The sequence below is a fragment of the Gallus gallus genome, chromosome 1, assembly GCF_016699485.2.
Source record: "Gallus gallus isolate bGalGal1 chromosome 1, bGalGal1.mat.broiler.GRCg7b, whole genome shotgun sequence".
In the NCBI taxonomy this organism is placed as follows: Eukaryota; Metazoa; Chordata; class Aves; order Galliformes; family Phasianidae; genus Gallus; species Gallus gallus.
This window is the reverse complement of record NC_052532.1, coordinates 146,993,585-147,015,422: the sequence shown is the minus strand read 5'-3', so window position 1 is coordinate 147,015,422 and position 21,838 is coordinate 146,993,585. Positions and strand designations below refer to the sequence as shown.

General features: G+C 36.1%; 1 protein-coding gene across 1 annotated transcript in view; it reads left to right on the top strand.

The window, feature by feature from the left end:
- The window catches only part of GPC6 (glypican 6), a 736,111-nt gene that overhangs the window by 240,148 nt on the left and 474,125 nt on the right, over nt 1–21,838 (top strand). The gene's annotated exons all lie outside the window — the stretch shown is intronic.

Sequence of the window (21,838 nt, the reverse complement as noted above, 5' to 3'; positions counted from 1 at the left end):
GTTCTGTCTGTCCCCTTGCATGCTGCACTGTCTATTAAATCTCTAAAACATTAGATAACTACTCATCCTTGATTTGTTCAATTTTCCCCAAAATGAACAATAAATTCATTTGTTACTTCAATAGAACTGGATTTTGTTCTTAGCTAGTAAATTGTCTCCAATGCACCATTCTGTAGTGAGCTAAATATAAATCATGAAATTTCAGAATATCTGGCAGCACTTCTTAGAAGAATCCCCTGACTATACACTCTGTAGATAGAAACTTCAAATATAATTTCCCTAGGAGAATTTTTCAGTTTCCAAAGATTCTGTATTTGCCTTATTCCAATGCAGAACAGAAGTGTTTTTGTTGTTGTTGTTGTTGCTGTTTTAAAAAAAGGCTTTTCATGTCATACGTAGCAGTGAACAACTGTTGAACTCAATGATGCCTACTTAGTTCTCCTGTAAAGGTTATATCTTATTCATAAAGATGCTGCCTTTTAGGCTGGCTACAGATGGTATGCTGTTTTCTTCTGGCACATGCATGATTTTCAAAAGCAGCCTATAACTTTAAGAAGAGGAATAAAAGTATCACCTAACAAGACATGCTCTTAGTAAAAATATATTTTATGGCAGGTTATAGCTTTTGCCATTTTGTCCTTCTTTCTGGCTTTGCTGTGCTATTTGTCCTCTAGGAAAGCATTCCGATATCACAGGTGCTGAAAGTCACAGCAATTACTAAATAGTTGTTGAATGACAAGTATTATCTTTGATAGAATTAACTGTTTCAATCAGTTTTTACTGAATGTGATATAAATAGTTGTAACTACTTACACAAAATATTGGCATACCCATATAAAACAAAACAAAGAAGCAAATAACAATCTTGTAAATAACTAATGCATGTCCTTAGGACAAAAAGTGAGACCAGAAATGAAAGCAGTCCTGTGGTTAGAAATATTTAGGAAGGAAATATATATGCAACAAAGCTGTAAAAAGACCTGCATTCTATGTATTCAACTGATGACAAAATGATAGGATATTTTCAAATACTACAAATACGCTGAGGCCCATTCCTTCCACTCTGAATGTATGGTGTGTGTAATTTGCCTAGTATCTGCCTGTACAGCACTGAACTCTGAGCTATCCAGCACCTTACAGCTCCACTCTTAGAGGACTGATTGAAATCAGGATATCATCTTCAGGCTTTGTTTCTTGAAATATATCTGCAGAGAATACAGAGCTAAATGTTCCTATATTCCTTATACAGCTATTGCTTGAAGATGGCTTATTAGTTAAGTGATTGATTTATGCTTTGACCTTTACTGTTCAGTAAGTGATCTGCTTATCTTTGCCTTTGGAAGAAAAAAAAAAAAAAAAAAAAAAAAAAGGGCATGCCTAACAAGATAGCCCTGCCACATTTTCAAAACATGTTGTTACAAGAGGAATAAAACCTGATATTTGAAGATGCTGCATATGAAATATAATATAAACTAAGAATGTTGGTATTGACAAAAAATACTAATAGTAATTACTGCTAATATATCTTCTATGTGACCTTGAAATATTTCTAAAATATGTATTGTGTATGCCTATGTACCCTTGTAAATATGAATAGATGTTGTCATTTATTCACAGGAAATTGCAGTAAACAGGACTTTTAATCAGATGTCTCATAAACTATATTTAGAACACTTGAATAACTTTGAAAACTCTCTCCGTTTAACACTCAGTATTTAAGTATTTCATATTTCATTTGTTTTCATGTGAAGGTTTGTTTCTGGATATAGAAGCCAACCCCTAAGAAGCGGAGGTATTTAAAAATTGAATATTTTTATTATTGCTTGTTAAATTGTAAGTACAGTTTTGTAGTATATACTGCTACATCCCTAGAAATACTGCTCTGAAAAAAAAATCAACGATGTCCTGAAGTGCAGCAGGTGCTGGTTGTGTCATTTCAACATCAGTTTGGGGTTCAACAGCCTTGCAGGACTGAGATTGTCAGTTTGCAGGTGTTAAAATTAAAAGACTGTGAGGCCAGCTGCATTCAGACACTGTGAGTGTTCACAGCAGGCATTCAAGGGCATATCATGCTTGAACAACCTGGTTGCCTTTCCAGTGCTATATGAATGAGGGAAGAAACATGGAAGTAATACACCTTAACTTTGGTAAGGCTTTTGATGCTGTCTCCCACAGTGCTCTCCTTTTGGAAGTTGATGAAACCTGGACAGCCTTGTCTGACTGCTATATGGGTAGAAAATTGCCTGCACTGTCATGCTCAAAGGGCAGTGATAGGTGACTTGATGCCTGGAGGCCACTACTGGGACCGTTATTGTCCAGCAGCATCATCTGTGATCTCTGTAGTAATGCAGAACAGAACCCTTCCAAGTCACAAAATTAGGGGAAATGGCTAATGTGAGTAGTAACTGAAGCTCAAACCAGAGGCTTATAGAGGAAAATTGAGATGAGCTTGAGGCCTGAGTCAACAGGAACCTTGTGAAGTTCAGTTAAGAGAAAGCAAACTCTGCGCTTAGAGTTGACAGTCAGTATGCAGACTAGAAAGAAATTAGCTGAGAAATATCTTTACTGAAGGGTTGTAGTAGATGCCAGGCTGAACATAAACAGTGGGCTTTTTGCCTTTTTGTGACAAACCTATATACTGAGATATATATGAGGAGGATCATAGCCAGTGGAGAGAAGTTATAATCCTCCCTTGGTATTGATGAGGCTACACAGAACTAATTTTATGCATCCTCTTCAGCAGGATGTGGAGAGTATGTGGTAGAGGGTTACAAGAAATCAGGCACCTGTTGTACATGTTACATGGAGAATATGAGGAAGAATTTGATGTGACAATGAGTAGGAAAGGGAGAGCTCCAGTAGAGGTGTGTCTCACTCTAATTTATAGGAAGGAGAGGAGGTTCTTTGAAATATGTATACCTGGCGTGAAATTAAGAAACAACGGTGCAGATGTTTATTACAAATCTTAATAAGGGAGATGGGGAAGGGGAGGACGGATGATTTAGGGTGATAGGGTAGGGAAGGCAGGCGATAGAAAAGATAGAAAGAAGCAAGAATTGCATAAAGTGGGGATAGTCACCACCAGGATCCAGCAGCAGTCCCATTGCATGACATTCCGATGGTCCGGGGTGAAAGCACAAGGGAAGAGCAGCAGCAGCAGCGTGGCCGGTCTCAGGCAGCAAGAAGGTGCAAGTACCGAGTAGGTCCAGGAAGAAGTCCAGGAGGAAGCAGCAGGTCTCCAGTAGCAGGCCCTGGAGAGTCCGTCAGCATGCAGGCCTTTCATATTGAGGGATCTGATGGCTAACACCTTCTCGGGGGGAGAGCAGCAGCAGAGAGGTCAGCCTTAGGCAGCAAGCAGGTAGAGCACAGAGCAAGTCCAGGAGAGAGAGGCTGGTTGTGAGGCTTCTCATGTCAGAAACTTTCTTGTTCTTCAGCATGCAGGTCTCAGGTCATGAGGAATCTGTTGTCAGAAAACCTCTCTTCATGATGAATCTGTAGTCAGAAACGCTTCTTCATGAGGAATCTGTAGTCAGAAACCTAACCTCATGGTTGTTCGCCGCTCTTTTATCCTCCCTCTTCCCGGCCTTGGTGACATCTCTGGGCGCTTGGGTAAGAGTCATGTGAAGCACCCCCTGAGATGGCTACCTCCCTTGAGGTAAGTCCACACAAAAGACTTTCCTGGCCATTGAGCTGCAGCTTATCTCTCTCTCGTTGCCCCCTGGCCTTGTCCACTGTCCTCCCTCTAGACAAAGGATTTCCCCAGTCCTTGGTCAGGACTTGCTTGGACTTGTTCACCTGTGTCCCTCAGCAAGCTTTGAGACAATGATGCAAAAGAATAATCTCTTACAAGGTGTGCAGACACAGAAGAGTTAGCCTTGTATAGAAAGGTGGATGTAAGTTTCCTGTTTGTCCTATCTTCAGTGTTCTGTGCACACTTAGACCTCTCTGTTTTTGCTTTCCTTAAGTTTGGTAGTATAATTATTCAGGGTGCTTCCTTCCCATTTTTAGCAGTTAAGTCTCTTCATCTTGTTCACTTCTCTGTGGTGTCCCAGCATCAGTCTTTCCACAAATATTTTAAACACTGGCCTCTCTTTCTGTTACTGAAGATAATTATGTTGGTTGTCATTGTTCCCAGATCCCAATGATTCACCTTGTTGAATACGGAGGACTTAAGTGTTAATTCATGGTACTAGGACTTTTCCATGTAGTTTGGTTCCTTGTGTTCTGCAACTTTGCAACTTCTATCCCTTCCTTCTTACCTCTCCCTCTCTATCTCATACTTTTTCCTTTTTGAAGCAGAATGTCAGTGTGGATGAGTTCATCTTATCAAACTGTCAACTCCACTGATAGTCAGTGGAAAGAAGTAAGGATTAACAGGGGCAAAAAGTATTTCCTATTTTATAATAGGTTAGACCAATGTATCTTGTGTGTGGATTTTCCTTTCTATTGGAATTAAGATTAATCCTCTCAGATGTGTGTCACTGATATTTTAAGTTAAGTAAAAGGGTATCACCATAGATCAGAGTGATCATAGCCAGAAAGAATTATGTTGCCACTGTCTCACATTAATAGAAGTTACTCCTATATCTCTTCATCATCCTTCTCATATTCAGTTTCCCCTACCAAAAACTGTGTTGGCTTTGGTGTTTCCCCACTTTCAATGTTTTTATTAACAGACACAGCATATGGGGACATTGCTTTTCTTCTTTTTTTGCAGCATACTGCGTGTGCATGGATCAGAAAGTTTCAAACTCTGAAGCTGCTCTTCAAACATTAAAACAGTTAAAGTACTGAGCACCTCACGGTTAGGTCCGCTATCACCGTTAGGTCTGTTATCACAGATTTCAGACAGCAGAAACAGAGAAAATGCTTGTTTACTGTCTTTTCATTTTTTAAATTCAGATTAACTTATTGTCCTCTGTTATGTTGAATGCCATCAATGTTCCCCACCCTGAGAAACATTATATAGTTACTGGCTGGAACAAAATGCTTCTGCTGTGTTTTAGGTATAGCAATATACAGCCAATGAGATTTTAATGGCTCTTTATCACAGTTGGACTATAATAATAAATGCACCAAGATTTCAAACACTTAAATTCTCTTTATCTTTGACCCAGGACATAGAGGAATCTACATGAGAAATGTAATTAGAATATTTGGTTTACAATAAAGTAGCTAACACTGCAGCAGTATTTGCAGTCTCCTTGAATTAAGTTTGCCTGACAGTATTTTAATGCACCAGAAAATCAACATTAAGCTAACTTTGTAGTAATAGCTTTACACTTACACTTTTTTTTGTTTCCAGGTATTTGTAAAATCTCCAGTGACTCTTACAAGGAGAACTTTCCCAATCAAATGTTATAATGAAGCTATCTGCTTTGCAGATAAAGGATCACCAAGTACCAATTTCCTCCTTTTCCAGATCTGTTTAAAAGCATGACTTAAATAAGGAAAGACTGACCTAAAATACTGATTATTTTTTTTATTAATTCAGTCACCATCTTTTTTTTTTTTTTCTCCATATTTATTACAGGAATGTTTTAATTCTTCAGGCACAAAGTACAGCCCAAGTAATATGCATACCTAGTTGAATATAAACATATGTTATTAAGCAGTATCATACATTTGCCTTTCACTTCTGTGGTATGTTATAAATACATAGATATAAATATATATAAATGTATATAAAAAAATGTAGCAATTCATGACCTGTAAGTGGCTGTGTGTTTTGTATGACTGAAATTACGGCCACTTTGAGTGACAATATAAACAAAGTTAAACACCGCATTTTAAAAAACAGCCTGGTAAAACCAGGTAGCGCAGTCAGAGAAAATTGCAAGTCAAAGAAAATACAAAACATTCTCCTAGAATTGAAAACTCCATCTTTTTTAGTAAATGTTAATTACTTTATCTCTGAGGCAACACCATTCTCAATGACCCATTTCACTGAGACCTGACAACTAAAGGATCTGATGTTCATCCTGCCACAAGCCTCACTATTCTGCATTTAGTTACTTATTCAAAGAATTTGGCCATCTGTGTGTGACACTAGAAAGAACGTAATGTTACAGTGCTGCTTTAGCATAAGACTGGATGAGCTACACTGGAGATATTTGAACTATTTCTCTGGAACAAAGATGCAGTCATCTGGATTAAGTCTCTTATTTTATTCTTGAATGATCAATGAGTATCTAAACTTTTGTTATCTTTGATTTTCCCAGCGGTGAAAAATCCTTATTACTGGGGCCAAATGATCTCCTGCTTATGGCCAAAGCCATTAGCTCATGTCCATATCAGCAGCTCCGTTCTATAGAGACTCAGACGCCATGGCATCTGTTGGCTTTGTCAGCATATCTTCACCTGCCACATACAGGGTGTATCTGCCCCACACACTGAATGAGTATACCCATTTCCCACAGAGGCTTTCACATACTATGTTGTCATTGTTTGTTTGTTTGTTTTAACTTATGATTATATCCATCACTGTTATTACAGGTTTAGGAAAGTTTCTTGATTACTTTTATTCCCTTCACAATAGTTAACATAGTATGTTGTTGTGATACTACAATTAAACACAAAAATGTTATTTTAACTCATCTTCAAAATCCTCCGTTTATATCTAGAAATTATTATGAAAACATAGGAAAATACAAACTGTTTGACCATAAACAAAAATTTCTTAGTACGCAAATGTGTATTTAGAATCAGTACTACTACAATGTATTGTTGTCTGTTGCCTTAGGATATTCAGAATGTTTATCAAAATTAATCAAATAGCACAAAACAATTTTGTTGAGAAAATGCATCTGATTTGTTTTTGTTCTTTAAGACTGTCAGAGTGGTTATCTTACCTCTAGATTATGCACAGCAAGTTGCAGGACTGGGCTTTAATCGCCTAAGATATGTATGCTTTGGCATATGCAAGACACATGCAGAGGACCAGCAGATATGATACAGTATGTGTGGAAGACCTGAAGAACATGAAAGCAAGAAGGACCGATCTGCCAGTGCTCAAAAATAACATAAAGATGCTTATATTCTCATCAACATGTTCTCATCTACATTTTAATTCACTGAATGTCTGCTTATCAGCAATATTTCCTCCAGTGCCTTATGAAATGCTTCTGCGTGTCCTGTCTGTTTTTTGTTTTTTGTTTTTGTTTTTTTTCCCTTCAAAAACAAGCAGGGTTGACCCAGAAGTCCTGTGCTAGCCTTACTGGCTCTATGAGGATGTCAAATGGTGCAAGAACCTGTCATCATGATCTAGACAGGCTTTTGAAATATACTATAAGCCCAAGGCAAAGCAATATGGATTGACAACCTAGATTGATTTAGGGTAAAAAGTCAGTATTTCTGTAATCAACTGATGAAAGAAAAGGCATACCAGCTTAAAAGACAGTAGAAAGATCTGTTGATTTATCTGTAGAGCAGTTGAGTTCATTGGATTGCTTTACCAATGCATGGCAGACACAGCAATGTAGAAGTTGATTGACATTTATATTTTGACTTAGCATGCAAGCTGATATACTTTAAGCTGATGTCTGCAAAATAATTATGTGAATACCAAGGAGTCTCACAAATGAAGATGTTACACTGAATCAAAGTTGGGGTTGAACGGGCTACAGTCAAGCGCTAGAGCAGCCAAAAAGAAATTGTGCCTCCTACAATATTTTGAAAGGTGGCAAGGAGAAAATTAGATGCTGCTTTTTAGTATAGAGAAAGCAAACTATGATCTCAAAGTCACAGGCCTTAGAGATCAGGAGGATGTATTGCTTACAACAGTAAGAAATAGCAATAAAGCAGAGGGAAAGAAACAATAAGGAAATGATGTGGATGTTTTGAGACTTCTTTTGTCTATCAATAAAAAAATTGTGAAAAAAAATCCTTTTGGGATGATAGGGTAATTCATGCTTGATTAGAGCTGACGGTTTTTCTTTCTGAGAGTTGTTTTGAGAATATTTATTTTCCTATTCCTTATTTCAAGAAAGCATTTTCACTGATGTAAAAGTCAGAATCTACATATAAATGGAAAACCTTCAACACCATCATGGGAAAATTTCATTTTCTTGTGTAAGGGTAATATTATTATATACACTTCTTAATACCAAATGAAGTGTAAAACAATATTTTATTTAAATGTAAATTTTGAAAAATGAATGCAGTGGTATCTCTAAGCTCACTCAGCATCAAAACGCTAGTATTGGATAATAAACACCTAAAAAATGCATACTTCAGTTTCTCTGTTTTAATAGAAAATTTTAATAGCTGAAAGCAATGCCATTCAAGAAATCTTTGTTTATAAAAAACTATTTGTAGCAGGTAGGATGTAAGCCTGATACTCATAAGTTTGCATCTGTTATGTATTTAGGAGAAAAGGAGAAAAAACAAGTACTGAACCATCAACAAATATACAATTAGCAGAGTAGCATAGTTCGGCTAGCATTTTACGGGTAGTATAACTAGAAGGACTACCACAGTGGAAAAAGAAAATCAAAAATAAATGAAATGCTCACCCACATACTAGGCTCACAGAAAATACTCCCAAGGGAGTAATCTGCAGAAAAGGAGTAATCTGCAGAAAGGGAGTAATCTGCAGAAAGGGAGTAATCTGCAGAAAGAGACCCTTCCCCAGTGGCAGTCAGCCCTTAAATGGGGTCTGGAAGAGGTGGAGCCAGGCTCCATCCCTTCCGGTCACACAGCTGAATTGCCTTCACCTGTGCTCCCATGGCTGACTCAGTGCTTGCCTCAGGTGATCAATCAGTGGTCCAGGCCGTAATTCAACAGTTCCCATACAAGTACTTTCAGTGTTCTTATCATATACAATATTTATCAGGGAAATGAATCTTTTCCTGGCTGCCAGTGTGGTGCAAGGACTTTGCTTGTCTTGCTCCCAATTTCCTTCCAATTAAGTATTACTGAATTTTTTGCCTGTTCTAGAAATCTGCTATTGCATAGTTACAGTTAGAGACAATATATTGAGTTAAACATTTTTTTTTTCCTTGCATTTTTACTTAAACAAAGAACTGTTCTGGCTTGTTGAATCCAGATGAGAATTCACCCATAAAATTACAGTGCCCTGCTCCTCTTTCACTTTACAATTAAAAAAGCAGGTTCAGTAATAGTTTCTGACTTAATGAAAAGGCACTGTTTTCAGAATGTTCTTTTCTTAACTATGTCACACATTCATTGCGACTTTCACAGCCACTCTTGGCAGTTTCTGTTCCCCATTTTTAGATGGGGTAGCACTTATTAACTTTACTAAGTCTGGACATATTTAGCTAAAACAGGGTACTAGTATTGCTGTTACCCTCTTGCTGGTTTTAGTAATTAAAAAAAAAAAAACCAAAAACAAAAAAACACAGATTTTGGTAACTATTAAGAGCAGAATTGTTAAAATCTGATAGGTTTTATCTGTAAACAGTAATAAAACACATGTGAATAATTGTGTATGAACAGGCTAGGACTGAAATTTAAAAAAAAAAAAAAAAAAAAAAAAAGAAAATGTCTATAGAAACAGACCGTAGCAAAACTATACAAAATTATAAAATACAATACTGCTGTAAAATAACAAAAACAGCAGCAGCCTGTCAGAGGAATTAGTGTTGATGCCATTACAGCTTTCTCACTTTGTTTATTGTGCAGTTACCTCTGACATTCCACTCTCTTCAAGTCTTCATCTATCTGCAGTACTGAAATCTACCATATATCCGAACTGACTAATTTAAATCCTTTGAATATAAAAGCAATACATCACCATGTCAATCATCCATCTCTGCAAACAGAGGCACCTTTAATTTAGGAAACAGAGCCTTCAGCAGAAAGGTTTGAGATGCTTGGAACCTGAGAGCACCCTCCAGTTCTTTACTATTCATAAGTAGGAGAATCAGCATCTGTCTCCATTAGGCATCTGAGAATTTCCACTTTATAAAGCCCTTGTGCAATGAAGATTTTAAAAGGTGTCATTGAACTGTAGAAGGGAGTCTAAAATAAAAAAAGCATACACACAAGGAAAAATGGTTAACAAACACATTACTTGATATGATAATGAATACTATACGAAAAATTGTCTAACTAGAAATCTTTTGGAGAACTGCAGTATGATATGGTACTCCTAGGGTTTTTTACCCCTTTCTTTTAAAAACATAAACTAGTGTTTGGACCACAGAAGAAATGAATAGATTTGAATAGCAGTAATTATCCAAATATAATTTTCAACAATCAAGTAGGCTTGGCATATTGTATTTTATATTGTAGCAGAAAGAGTGAACAGGAATAAAAAATATGCAATGAAAATTACATGAATTGGCATTAATATCTGTTCAAGTTTGTTGTCCTTTTGTTGAGAACTCAGGCCCAATCATTTAGCAGTCAACAGGAACACTTCCTTGGACTGTGGTGAGTTTTAATTTAGATCTCGCAACACTGATTTGAAGATACAGCATTAGGGAGACCTGTACCTAGAAGGGATCCTTTCCACAGAGTTTACTTTCTATTTCTTAGGATAATGAAGATAAATCTTTTAGCCAATGTAATGTGTTAACTATATCAGTGTTATAAAAAGTTCTTCAACTCCAAGCTTTGTGAACTCTATTTAGTGAGCTTCTGATCTTCTGTTATAACTTACCTACACCAGTATTATTGCAAATCCAAATGAACTCCCTGGTGATTATAGATTACAGTCACAAATCCAAAAGGTACAACACAGTATACTTTTCTTAGCTAAATTAATTATTGCAGTTCTGGGCAACTCAATAGTAAGAACTGAACCACCAGCTGGCAAATATGTACAGTCAAAACATTTAGCAGCAGGTTTTTACATTAGTAACAGCAAGAATCCATTTCACAGAAAACAACAGAGAATAAATGATTCTCATTTTAAGAGTCCTTAAGGCTAAAGTGCTTTATTCTCCTTAAATGTTCTGACTAACTAGCTCCACATGATGTCATCAAGATTAATTTTATGTGGGTAGTTTCTGCTGCAGAGATACAGGAAAAATGTGTACAAGTCTATGAGAAGTAGGGGTGACAGAGCAGAACAATGCATATAAAACAACATTGTTCAATTTCATAAGCAAGCTTTACATGGTTTGCTTCTGAGTGTGAAGGTATCTCCTTTTATTCTAATTGCTATTATTGTGATTATAAGCTCAAAGATGGAATGTACCAGATACCACCCTGCTTACAGAAGTTTTCTGTTCCATAAGTTAGCATAAAGGCTTGAAATTTTTTTGAGACTGATTTGAAAGAAGTGGTGTCAGCACTCTTCTAGAAGACATGCATAAATAAATAAATAAATAAATAAATAAGCAATATATCTAGGAACGTAAAACATTAGTTTGGCATTCAGCTGGGACAGCAAAGAGATAACGTAGAGTTATTTCTTTATGTTTGTTTGTTTGTTTTCTAGAAAACATCTTTTATCATGTTGTTTGAAGGAAACTTAACTAGTTGTTACAAAGCATCTTTTTCAACACCAACTGTATGAACTTCCATTATAAGTCAAAGGAGGCACAAACCATTTTGGTAAGCATCACTGCTTAGAGTAATTTGAGAACACCCAGAATACCTGAAATATCTCAACCAGAGTTCCTGACACGACACAAGTTCCATTAGAAACATTGATGAGTCTGCTTTATTTTGTTTTTTCATAATAACACTGATCTAGCCTCATTGCAATCATAGGAATCTCTGTACTAACTACAACGGAAAGATATAACATAGAACATTTTGGAGATTTACATTCTTCTAATCTGACACTTTGAAGCTACAGATTATAGTAATGCATTTACAATGGCAGGTGGTGCCTGTGTTTAAATGATTGAGCTTGCGATCTAGCCAAAATTGTCAGTGGAAGCTGGCATTTCTTCAGCTATCTGGTAGGATAAACTGAGTATGTTTCCAGATCCACGGAGCTCATTCATTTGCCTAAACACAGTTATATAAACACATTAACAAAGGTTCTTTGTGTCAGATTCTATGTGAGATGACCAGAATGATCCAAGACATATCCTAGGTTATTTCAATTGCATTATTGTTTTTGCAAAAGATTTTCAGCATTTAAATTGAAACTCATCACCAATTTGAAAAACTTTCAAGTTGTTTCTTAAAATGCCAATTTTACAACATATTGATGAATTCATAGGTAATAGTGCTTACTGAAATAGTTGCAAGAATGTTTGAAACCAAGTTATAGGCTGTACCTTGAGTACTGCGTTCATTTTTGGGCCCCTCACTGCAAGAAAGACATTGGAGCATGTTTAGAGAAGGGCAACAAAGGGGTGAGGGAACTGGAACACAAGCCTTATGAGTAGAAGCTGAGGGAACTGGGATTACTTAGTGGAGAAGAGGAGGCTCAGGATTGACCTTATTGCTCTCTACAACTACCTGAAGGGAGGTTGTGGCAAGGTGTGAGTTGGCCTCTTCTTCAATATAAATAGCAATAGGACAAGAGGGAATGGCCTCAAGTTGCACCAGGAGAGATCCAGGTTGGACATTAGGAAATACTACATCTCTGAAAGAGTGGTCAGGCACTGGAATGGGCTGCCCAGGGAGTTGGTGGAGTCACTGTCCCTGGAGTTGTTCAAGAAATGTTTAGATGTTGTACCAAGGGACGTGACTTAGTGGGATATACTGGTGATAGGTTGATGGTTCAACTGGATGATCTTGGAGGTCTTTTCCAACCTTGGTGATTTTATGATTCTATATTACTGTGAGAAACAATGACCAAGAAGAAAGTGGAGATATTTCTGAAGCATACAAATAACTCCTGGAGGAATATGTTAGAAACATTGTTTTTAATATTTTCATCGTATAAATAGTGTTCCACATACCCCACATCCCTCTAATTAGCCATGAAATATCTACACAGACTTCTTTTTTTTCTCAGACAGCAGATGAGTTTGCTTTGTTGAAAGCTGGGAAGGTTCCAATGAATGCCAGCATACAGGACTACATTCCTACAAAGAGTAGCAACAACTGTTATCTGTTCATTTTTTACAAACTCAACAATGGATTGCCTGCATATAAAGCATATTAAAATATGACCAGATTAAAAGTTTTCCCACAAGTAATGCACTGGCTATGAAATTATGATAAGTAAGAGTGTTAAATAAGTTTCTTAAACAAAATTAGAAGACTATTTCAGAATCTGATGGAAGAAGCTGAATATTTTTCAAGCTTACTTAAGCTCTTTGATGACTGTTTTATTCTTTCTTCACTGGGAAAGGATGTTTTTCTACATCATGAAGATTCAAATGGAAATGAATTGAATTTTCATGTTTTACTGTGGTGGGAATCATTTGCAATGTTGCCATAATGCCCCATGCCAGGACAGGAGGCCATGGGCACAAACTGTAGCCCACAAGGCTCTCTCTGAACACCAGGGTGCTGGAGCACTGGCACAGGCTGCTCAGAGGCTGTGGGGTCTCCTCCCTGGAGCTCTTCAGAAGCCACCTGGCCATGGGCTTGTGCACCTTGCTCTGGGTGGTGCTGTTGGAGCAGGGGCTGAGACACAGGGACACAGAGAGCCCCACACCCTGAACCAGTGATTCTGTGAGTAAAATCATTAGATTAAAGGAAGTGCAGTGATACTTTAATGTTGGGTATTTTAACATCTAAATAAAAAAAAATAAAAAAAATTATTCAGTGTCATTGGTAAGTCAGTAACTTTATGACAGTCAGCAGAGCATCTGTTGCTTTTAACTAGTGCTCTCTCTGCTATTGCTCCTTAACTCAAATAGTTTGTATAGGCTCACTTTAAGTACTCTGTGAAGTTGTTGTGAGAATATTATTGTAAATAATATAAAATAATTGTGTGATTTATTTTCCAAGAGTAACAAATTTATATGAAAATCCTCTTTCTGACATTGCTGAAATGGCCTTTCATGTCATTTGAGAAAATGCAGTCAAATACCTGAAGACTTTTAAGAAGACCTTGTAAGAAGTCTTTGCAAATGTAGACACATAATTTAGTATAAAATACGCACATCTCAACAAGAAATATTTTATTTCTTGTTTGTTGTTGAGATATTTTATCTCAACAAGAGATATTTTATGAGATAACTTTAAATTTAAATTACTGTTTATCTCCATATGAAACTTTTCTTAGCCACCTGTTCACAAAAATGTTATGTGATTGTGAAAGGAAGAAAAGCGTTCCTGTAAGAGATCTTAAATTACACACTGTGAAAAATATATCTCTAGGCAGTTGGGAGTATGCAGTCATCTAATGAACTTTCAGTACTTAAATAAATTCATAAAAATAAATGCTCATTGGCATTTTCAATTTAGTCAAGCAACTTAGGAAAATTTGTTGAATTGGCAACAATAAAGATAACATATCATTATTTTGTAATACAATTTCCATTTGGTACAGTTGTTTTTTATATAGCTGGGATTTTTGTCCCTTTTATTTAAGTGAAATAGCTCCTACTGACTCAGAACTAGCAGTCAGAACCCAAACTAGGTCCCTTCCATCACACTGCAAAATATAAATATGAAAGAATTCTCTTTCATCTTGTGATTTAAATTCTTGTGAGAAAAGTTCCATGGAAGCAAGAAATAAATGTACTTATACAGAAGTACAAAATAGGTACATTTAACTTTGAATGGCATGCAGGAAAAACGCTTTTCAGTGTGTCTTTCAATTCATGCCAATTTGCATTAGAAAAGTGTCTAAGTATTTAACATATTTAAATAAAGTCTTTGAAGGGAGTTTTTATATTCTGCATAAAAGATAGGTATGCAGCAGTATTTACTGAATTTTTTAAAGCTTTGAGTGTTAGAGAATATCTTTCAGGAAGAAAATCTATTTCTTCAAAAACATGCCTGAAGGTTTTTAATGTGGATACTTTATGTACTATCTCAAGTGCTTGAGTTGGAGCTGATAATTTACAGAAACAATCAAATGGTCTTTGATACAACAGAAAGAAGGGATGCCATTCAGAGAGACATGGATAAGCTTGAGAAATGGGCCCAGATGTACCTAATTATTGAGGTTTAGCAAGGCCAGATATATGTAAAGAGTAGAAGAACTCACTGAGAACAGCCCTGCAGATCCTCAGTGGATGAAAAGCTGGACATGAGCCAGCAGTGTACACTTGCAGCCCAGAAGTCCAACAGTATCCTGAGCTGCCTCAAAATAGGAGTAGTCAGCAGAGATAGAGAGATGATTGTCCCCCTCCCCTCATGAGGGAGGACTCATGGAGTACTGCAACCAGAACTGAGGTCCCCAGTTCAGGAAAGATGTGAAGCTGTTGGATTGGGTCTAGAGGAGGGCCATGAAGATGATCAGAGGACTAGAGTATCTATCCTACAAAGACAGGCTGATGGAGCTGGGCTTGTTCAGCCTTGAGAAAAAATGGCTACAGGGAGACCTCACTGTGTGGGTTTTTGGTTTTTTTTAGAAGGCCTGTGCATGTAGTCTTGTCAAATGCAACTTTAGTAGTGTTTGAGGTTATATTTCTAGCTATGTTTATTAATGAAAATATTTCTGAGAAACCCTAAGTTCTCTAAATTTTAGAACTAAATATTTTTTTTTTTGAAAACTTGTTAAAAGAATCTGAGATGCCAACTTGACTTTCATAAAGACGACTAGCAGCATTGCAAATATCTGTTACAGAATCCACTTCAAATCTAAATACTGTTTTGAAGAATAGCTTGCACACCATAAGCTCATGATATACACGTTTGATTGTATGCTGTTGACCCCATTTTGATGGGACATTAACTTCCATTAGGCAGTTCACTTGTATTTCACCTGATATGTCAGCCACAGTCTATAGTAAAGACTCAAGCCTTCACAGAGTATTCAAATAATATAACCAAGATTTGCTGGGAGATCAAGACCAAGTATTTGCTCTGAAGCACACAGCAGAATGGTTTTAGTGTAAATAAAGTTGTGCAAGGAAGCATGAAATTGAGAGAGTTCTTGAAACCTCTGGGAGTGGAGGGAGCTAGTGCTTCTGCTACATTTGACACACTTGGTTGGGTGATTTGTCTTTAAAATGGGGTGAAATAAGATAAGAAATCAAGAAATGTCCATTATGCAGACCCTGTTACTTAGAAGGTTATAATGCTGGGAGCCAGTAAAATGCATGGGCAAGGGAGAAACTATCAAAAAAAGGTTATGGTGATGTAAAGTGAGTGTATCAAAAACTTTACTGCAATTTGGTTTTAGGTGATTTTTTTTTTCTTTTCTGGAAAATAAAATATATTCACTGTTATTACTAGCAAAAATATTCATTATCATCTGTGCTGTATTGCTTTAATTCTTCAAGGCAGTTCAAAAGTAGTACTTATGAATTGTTTTTTTAAAAGGATTCCTTGCCCACTAGGTATATCACTGCATCTCAGACAGATTGTGCAGCAAAATTAATTAACACATGTTCTCTGAAAGAAGACGTTATAGAGTATCTGGAAAAAAAAATGCATCTGTGCAAAGTGCTGCAAGGTAAGAGATAGGTGGGGTTATGTTTGGAGAGAGTTCATTCAGCTGTAGATTTATTCTCCATACATTCTTTCAGTGAAAACTGAACAGTTCAGTCAGAATGGATAATCAGTGACCGTGGATCAATAAATCTATAATAAACAGGATTTTTCAGGCTCTGTTTCTTACATTTTAATAAGCCAACTGTATTCTTAAAGTAGTTTTATTTGGAAGGGCAAGACAGAGAAGAAACTAATTTATTTGTTGATCTTTTGTATGGACATTCTGTTTTTATTTTTGAACCTTTTGCTTCTCAGAATCAGTTGTGCATGGTTTTGCGCATTTTTTCAAATAATGATGTCTGTGATCATGATGAAATTGAAGGCTTAATTAAAGTGCCTATGTACAATCAGCCATTTGAAATGCCAAATGATACTGCTTATGACCTCCACCTATCACTTCAGAAAAGCACAGGCTGTGATATATCCCATGGTGTAATGCCTCATATTTTGAGTATCCTAGAACATCCCAAACTGCACTCAATATTTTTTATTTAGGCACCTGAACTGATACCAAATTTATTTTACACCTTTGGAGGAGGATCTGATTGCTTAAATGTAGATGCTTAACGCTGTTCTAGAGGGTGAGCAGTACTGTAGAGTATCTTGAAGGTAACTAAAAATATGTGTTTAGGCAACCAGTGTATGGTTTGGATAGAACTCAATTTCAAATTAAGGTGCCAAAATATACATATATACCATACAGGTGCTTACAAACCAGCCAAGCATCTAAATTCCTATCAAACTCGAGTGGTTTACTCAGTACTTTCAATGGAGATTAACAACCCTTTTATTGGTGTCAATTTAAATGTCTACGCTTGACATCTCAGAAGGCAGTAAACACTCTGTTTAGGTAATCAAAACATGATCAGGGATTAGATTTCAGGGTTGCCCCGACAGTGTTGGCCAAGTATACCTCCTGACTACCTGCACATATGTATTTAGTTTTACTTGTGCCGCTGTGGGCTTTCTGACACATTTTTCCAGGGCTGTCAGATAGAGACAGCACTTATGCAACTTCTGGAGTAGCAGCTGAAGGGCCAGCAGGATACCCCAGAGAATTTCAAATCTTCCTAGACAACTTATGTTCAAGCAAATGAGTTAAATAAAATTTACATCCCTGCTGATAATAGAACCAAAGCACATAAGGAAATGTGGGTATCCTTAGCTGAGATGTGAATCTCATCCTTTGTCTGTTTTTGTTGTTGTTGTTGTTGTTACTGTTGAGTTTTTTTGCCTAATACAATTGTCTGTGCTGTTTGATATGTCTATGATATTCTGCCTGTCCTTTATCTATGAGCCCAGAATCCCTTGATAGATATTGCATCGTGTCAACCAGCATCATGCTAATGTCTCAAATAAAACAGAATATGCTGAAGAGCCCTAGACACTTGAAGTTAGGCAACGGAAATGCTTAGTATTTATATAAATGAAGTGACAACATCTCAGGAACTTCTAAACCTTAAAGTAACCCACAGTAAGGTATAATCACAAGTAATTTGTAAGTGTATTACCAGAGCATTTAGAAACAGGAAAAAAGTCAGTCATATATCTGCACATTAAAAATAATAAATATGTTTTTTAAAGTATTATCCTTCCAATAGATTATATAGCTGTTTAACAGACTCAAGAGTTTATGTGATCTGGGAAACAATCAAATTGAAACACAAAGATTCCCCAAGGGAAAGAAAATGCAATTCATTACAGAAATGACAGTATTATAAAAGTTGACTGATAATCAAGAATACTTAATGAGGTTATGTCTCACTTCAAAGAGAGGAGTGGAAGGATACCTAATTACCTATTTTCCCACCAACTGAAGTGTTGAATGCTGTTGAATGCCTGTTGCATTTTCCATCAAATTACTTAAGTGAGGTCTTGAATCTTCTCTAGGAACATATGGAAAATGAGTCATGATTTTCTCACTAGTTATTGAACATGAGCATGGATACTACTAAGTTTAACGGAGAAGAGTGAATAATTATTTATTTTTCACTAAGTGTAAAGCACAGTTCTTATTCGTAGCACGAGTGCTAAGATGTCAACTAACCATGAATAACTCTCCTCTGCTAGTAACAGAGAGTAAAAAGAGTGTCAAGGAGATACATTTGGCTTTAACAGGTGAAGTACAGTTGGAGTCTTTATTAGCAGAGACAATACAAAAACACAATAATATGTAGAAAAAATGATTACTGTGTAAAGCATTGCTCTATGGTGCAGAGTTGTACTTCTTTTAATTCGCAAATACTTGCCACCATAAAGAAATTCAGTTAGCGTTGTCAAATATCTCGTCATTAACTCTAAGTCTGGACAGTCTTTTCCTCTTATGCTTTGTGAAGTTCTTGATCACAATCTACCCAGTAAGCCAGCCAAACCTGTCCTATCACTAATCAATACTGCTATTTAGAAGAATAGTTCCATTACATATTGATGCTGGAATGCTTTTATAACCTGTTTATTATTCATTATTTCAAATTTCTGACTATTTCACTGCAATTAACCTGGCACTAAGTACATTAGATTTTGACAGATTCTCTTATCTTTGCCATATTTGTTGGCTTTGATTGATTTGCTAAGTGTTTTCCATAATTCATTGTAGGTTTTGTTTCTTTGAGTCTTCCATGTTCTTTTGGACTGTCTCAGTAGTAAGAATTTGATTTCTTTATTCTTATTACGGTCTGTCTTTAGGTTTCTGACACTCAGCATTTACCTTGGTGGAAAAGCTTGCTTTTAATTGAAACTTACTTCATTATAAAAATATGATGCAGTTATATGTGGCTGCCTGTATGTAGGTTACTTGAGACTCTGATTGACATTATAATAAAAAATGGTTTTGAATAAAAATTAGCTGGGTCAAAAATGTATTTGCATCTTTACACAGAAGTATAATTTTTATAATTAGATTAAAACTCTTATTCTCCATTACTAGTAGTAAAATTTTGGATTCTACAAGTAATGAAAAATATGCTTCATTTGCCTACTGAGAGACTAAAATAAATTCAGTGTTCGGCTCTGATCTGATTGTTGTTTTCTTTATTATCATTATTATTTTGTTTTTTGGTTGTTTGGTTTGATTTTTTTGCTTTCTCTCCCTTAAATTGGCTCTGTCCAATACTGAATTAATGTGCTGTCTCTCCCTTGGTCCTAATTTCTACATCAAAAATTCTGCTTCTAATGTCATACATTATTGCATTTCCAAACTGACGCTATTCTGGGTAACGTGAGTTGATGCCATGTGTGAAGGACTTGGATCAAAGTAGAATTTTATTTATACTTCTCACAGAATTAAAAAACAAACAAACAAACAAGAAAACATAAGAAATTGGTAAAGGTTATAGAGAGCAAGACACATGAGGGACAGCTGAGGTTTTTTTTTTAAGAGATGCACCCTGAATTCTTTACAAGGTAGAGAGACACAGATGGCTGTGAACTGATCTTGTTTGAATTTGTTAAAATAAAATGACAGATGTACCTTAGAAATTGAATACAGGTGTTGCAGAGAGAAAGTTATTACTTTGTGTCTGACTTTGTTTGGAGACAGCTGGTGATACATCTTTTTTTTTTTTTTTTTTTTTTTTTGATAATGGGAATTCAGGCATTTTATTTGTTCTCATCTTATATGTCACTTTCAAAACATAGTTAAGAGGTTCTAATATTGACTACCAACTGCAATAAATGAAGACTTGATTTTCAGTGTCCAAGTATCCACAGCTTTCAGTGTTTTTTGTATGTGTTTTGAAATTGAGCTCCTCAATCAAAAATAATAAAATGGAAATATTTCAAATATTTTCATGTATTTGCACCTGAGTCCAAGTTGCCCAATATAAGCATAGTTGGCATAATGCTTACATATTTTGCAAACGTGATGATTTTGAGTACATCAAAACACTGAGAATTACAATTCTGTACTTTCTGCATTGTACTGCATGTTGTATTTTTAATTCCCATTTACTAGTAACGCTGAACAGAGTTAACTGTGCAGTTATACTTTATATTATTAAATCAATCCAGGAATATTCTGTGGGGCTGTGTATCCATCCCAAGTCATCACACTTTACAAGTCAGAAAAACAGTTAGGGTCTTTTAATAGACTGACAGACTGAGCTGAAGGGAAACTGGACAGTAAAACACATTGTTTTATGTGGAAACTAAAAATTGAAGGGTGAAAAATTAACTATCAGAAACAGCTATGTTTAGTTTCATTCTGTTAATCAGTAAAGCAATTTAAGAGGAAAGAGTGGTTGGCAACTGGTGAAAGGAGGAGATATTAATAAAGCAGAAATGAAGGCCTATGATATGTTCAGGGGTAGTTGGCAGGTATTTTATAGGTCTCACTTGAGGCTCAGGAAAGAGAGTGATAGACTGTTCTGTGAAAACTAGTTTCCTCCAACAATTGGATGTTTCTGTCCTCTGCCAATTGTCTGCCCATTTTGGAATGCAACGTTTATTTGGTTTAAACTATATGGTTTCTGTAAGGATATTCTGTGCAGTGACTGAAATGTTTTACAGCCGGAGGTGAATGTCTGTAGGGCATGCAGCTTTTGATGACTCAGTTGTCCAAGCAATTAACTGTGGTAGCTTAGGATATAAATTGAAAAGCCTTACTCTTTTTACTCTGCAATGGTCTCATGTTACTGATGTCTGCTACTTTTAGGGGAGTCTCCATCTGAATGTGTTAGGTGAAGTTAGAAGATTCTTTACCAGCTAGGTAAAAAGATCAGTGCCAATGTATGATCTTCACTTTTTGTATAGATTGCAACAGTATAATGATTTATTTATTTTTTAATAGATTTCAGAGTAGAATGGTCTGTAACACTGACAGTGTTCAGTCAAGTAAGCATAAAGGTCTTTCTTGGGGAGGCAGGAGTCAGTAGTCCAACAAGGATACATATAATTCACATCTGTTCTAAGATATGTCCTCTTTTGCCAGAGGAGTATTGAGTGGAGGTCCTCTCAGAGTTATTAGGGGAGCATTCTCCTTCTGTCCAATGCCTTTTTTGTTTGAGAACCTAACTGTGCCACTTTCACTTTAGTTTATCTGAATGTTTTGCTGATCCTGTACATGAACAACTGTCCAAGAGTTACTAACAGACGTTCAAGTGGTCATTCACTTTTAAAAAAAAAACTTTCAAACATCCTACTAATGGTGATGAAAAATCTCATGATAAATACTTAATTTAGAACATCTTAAAATTAAGGCATCTTAAATAATCACTCTTCTTTGAAACATACTAGTTTGTTTATCATTAATTTACTAAGGTTTCTTCAAAATATATATATTAACACTGTGTGTTTCTTCTTTAAAGTTCTCAATTTGCTTACACTTTATCCTCTAGTAGAACTCCACATCACT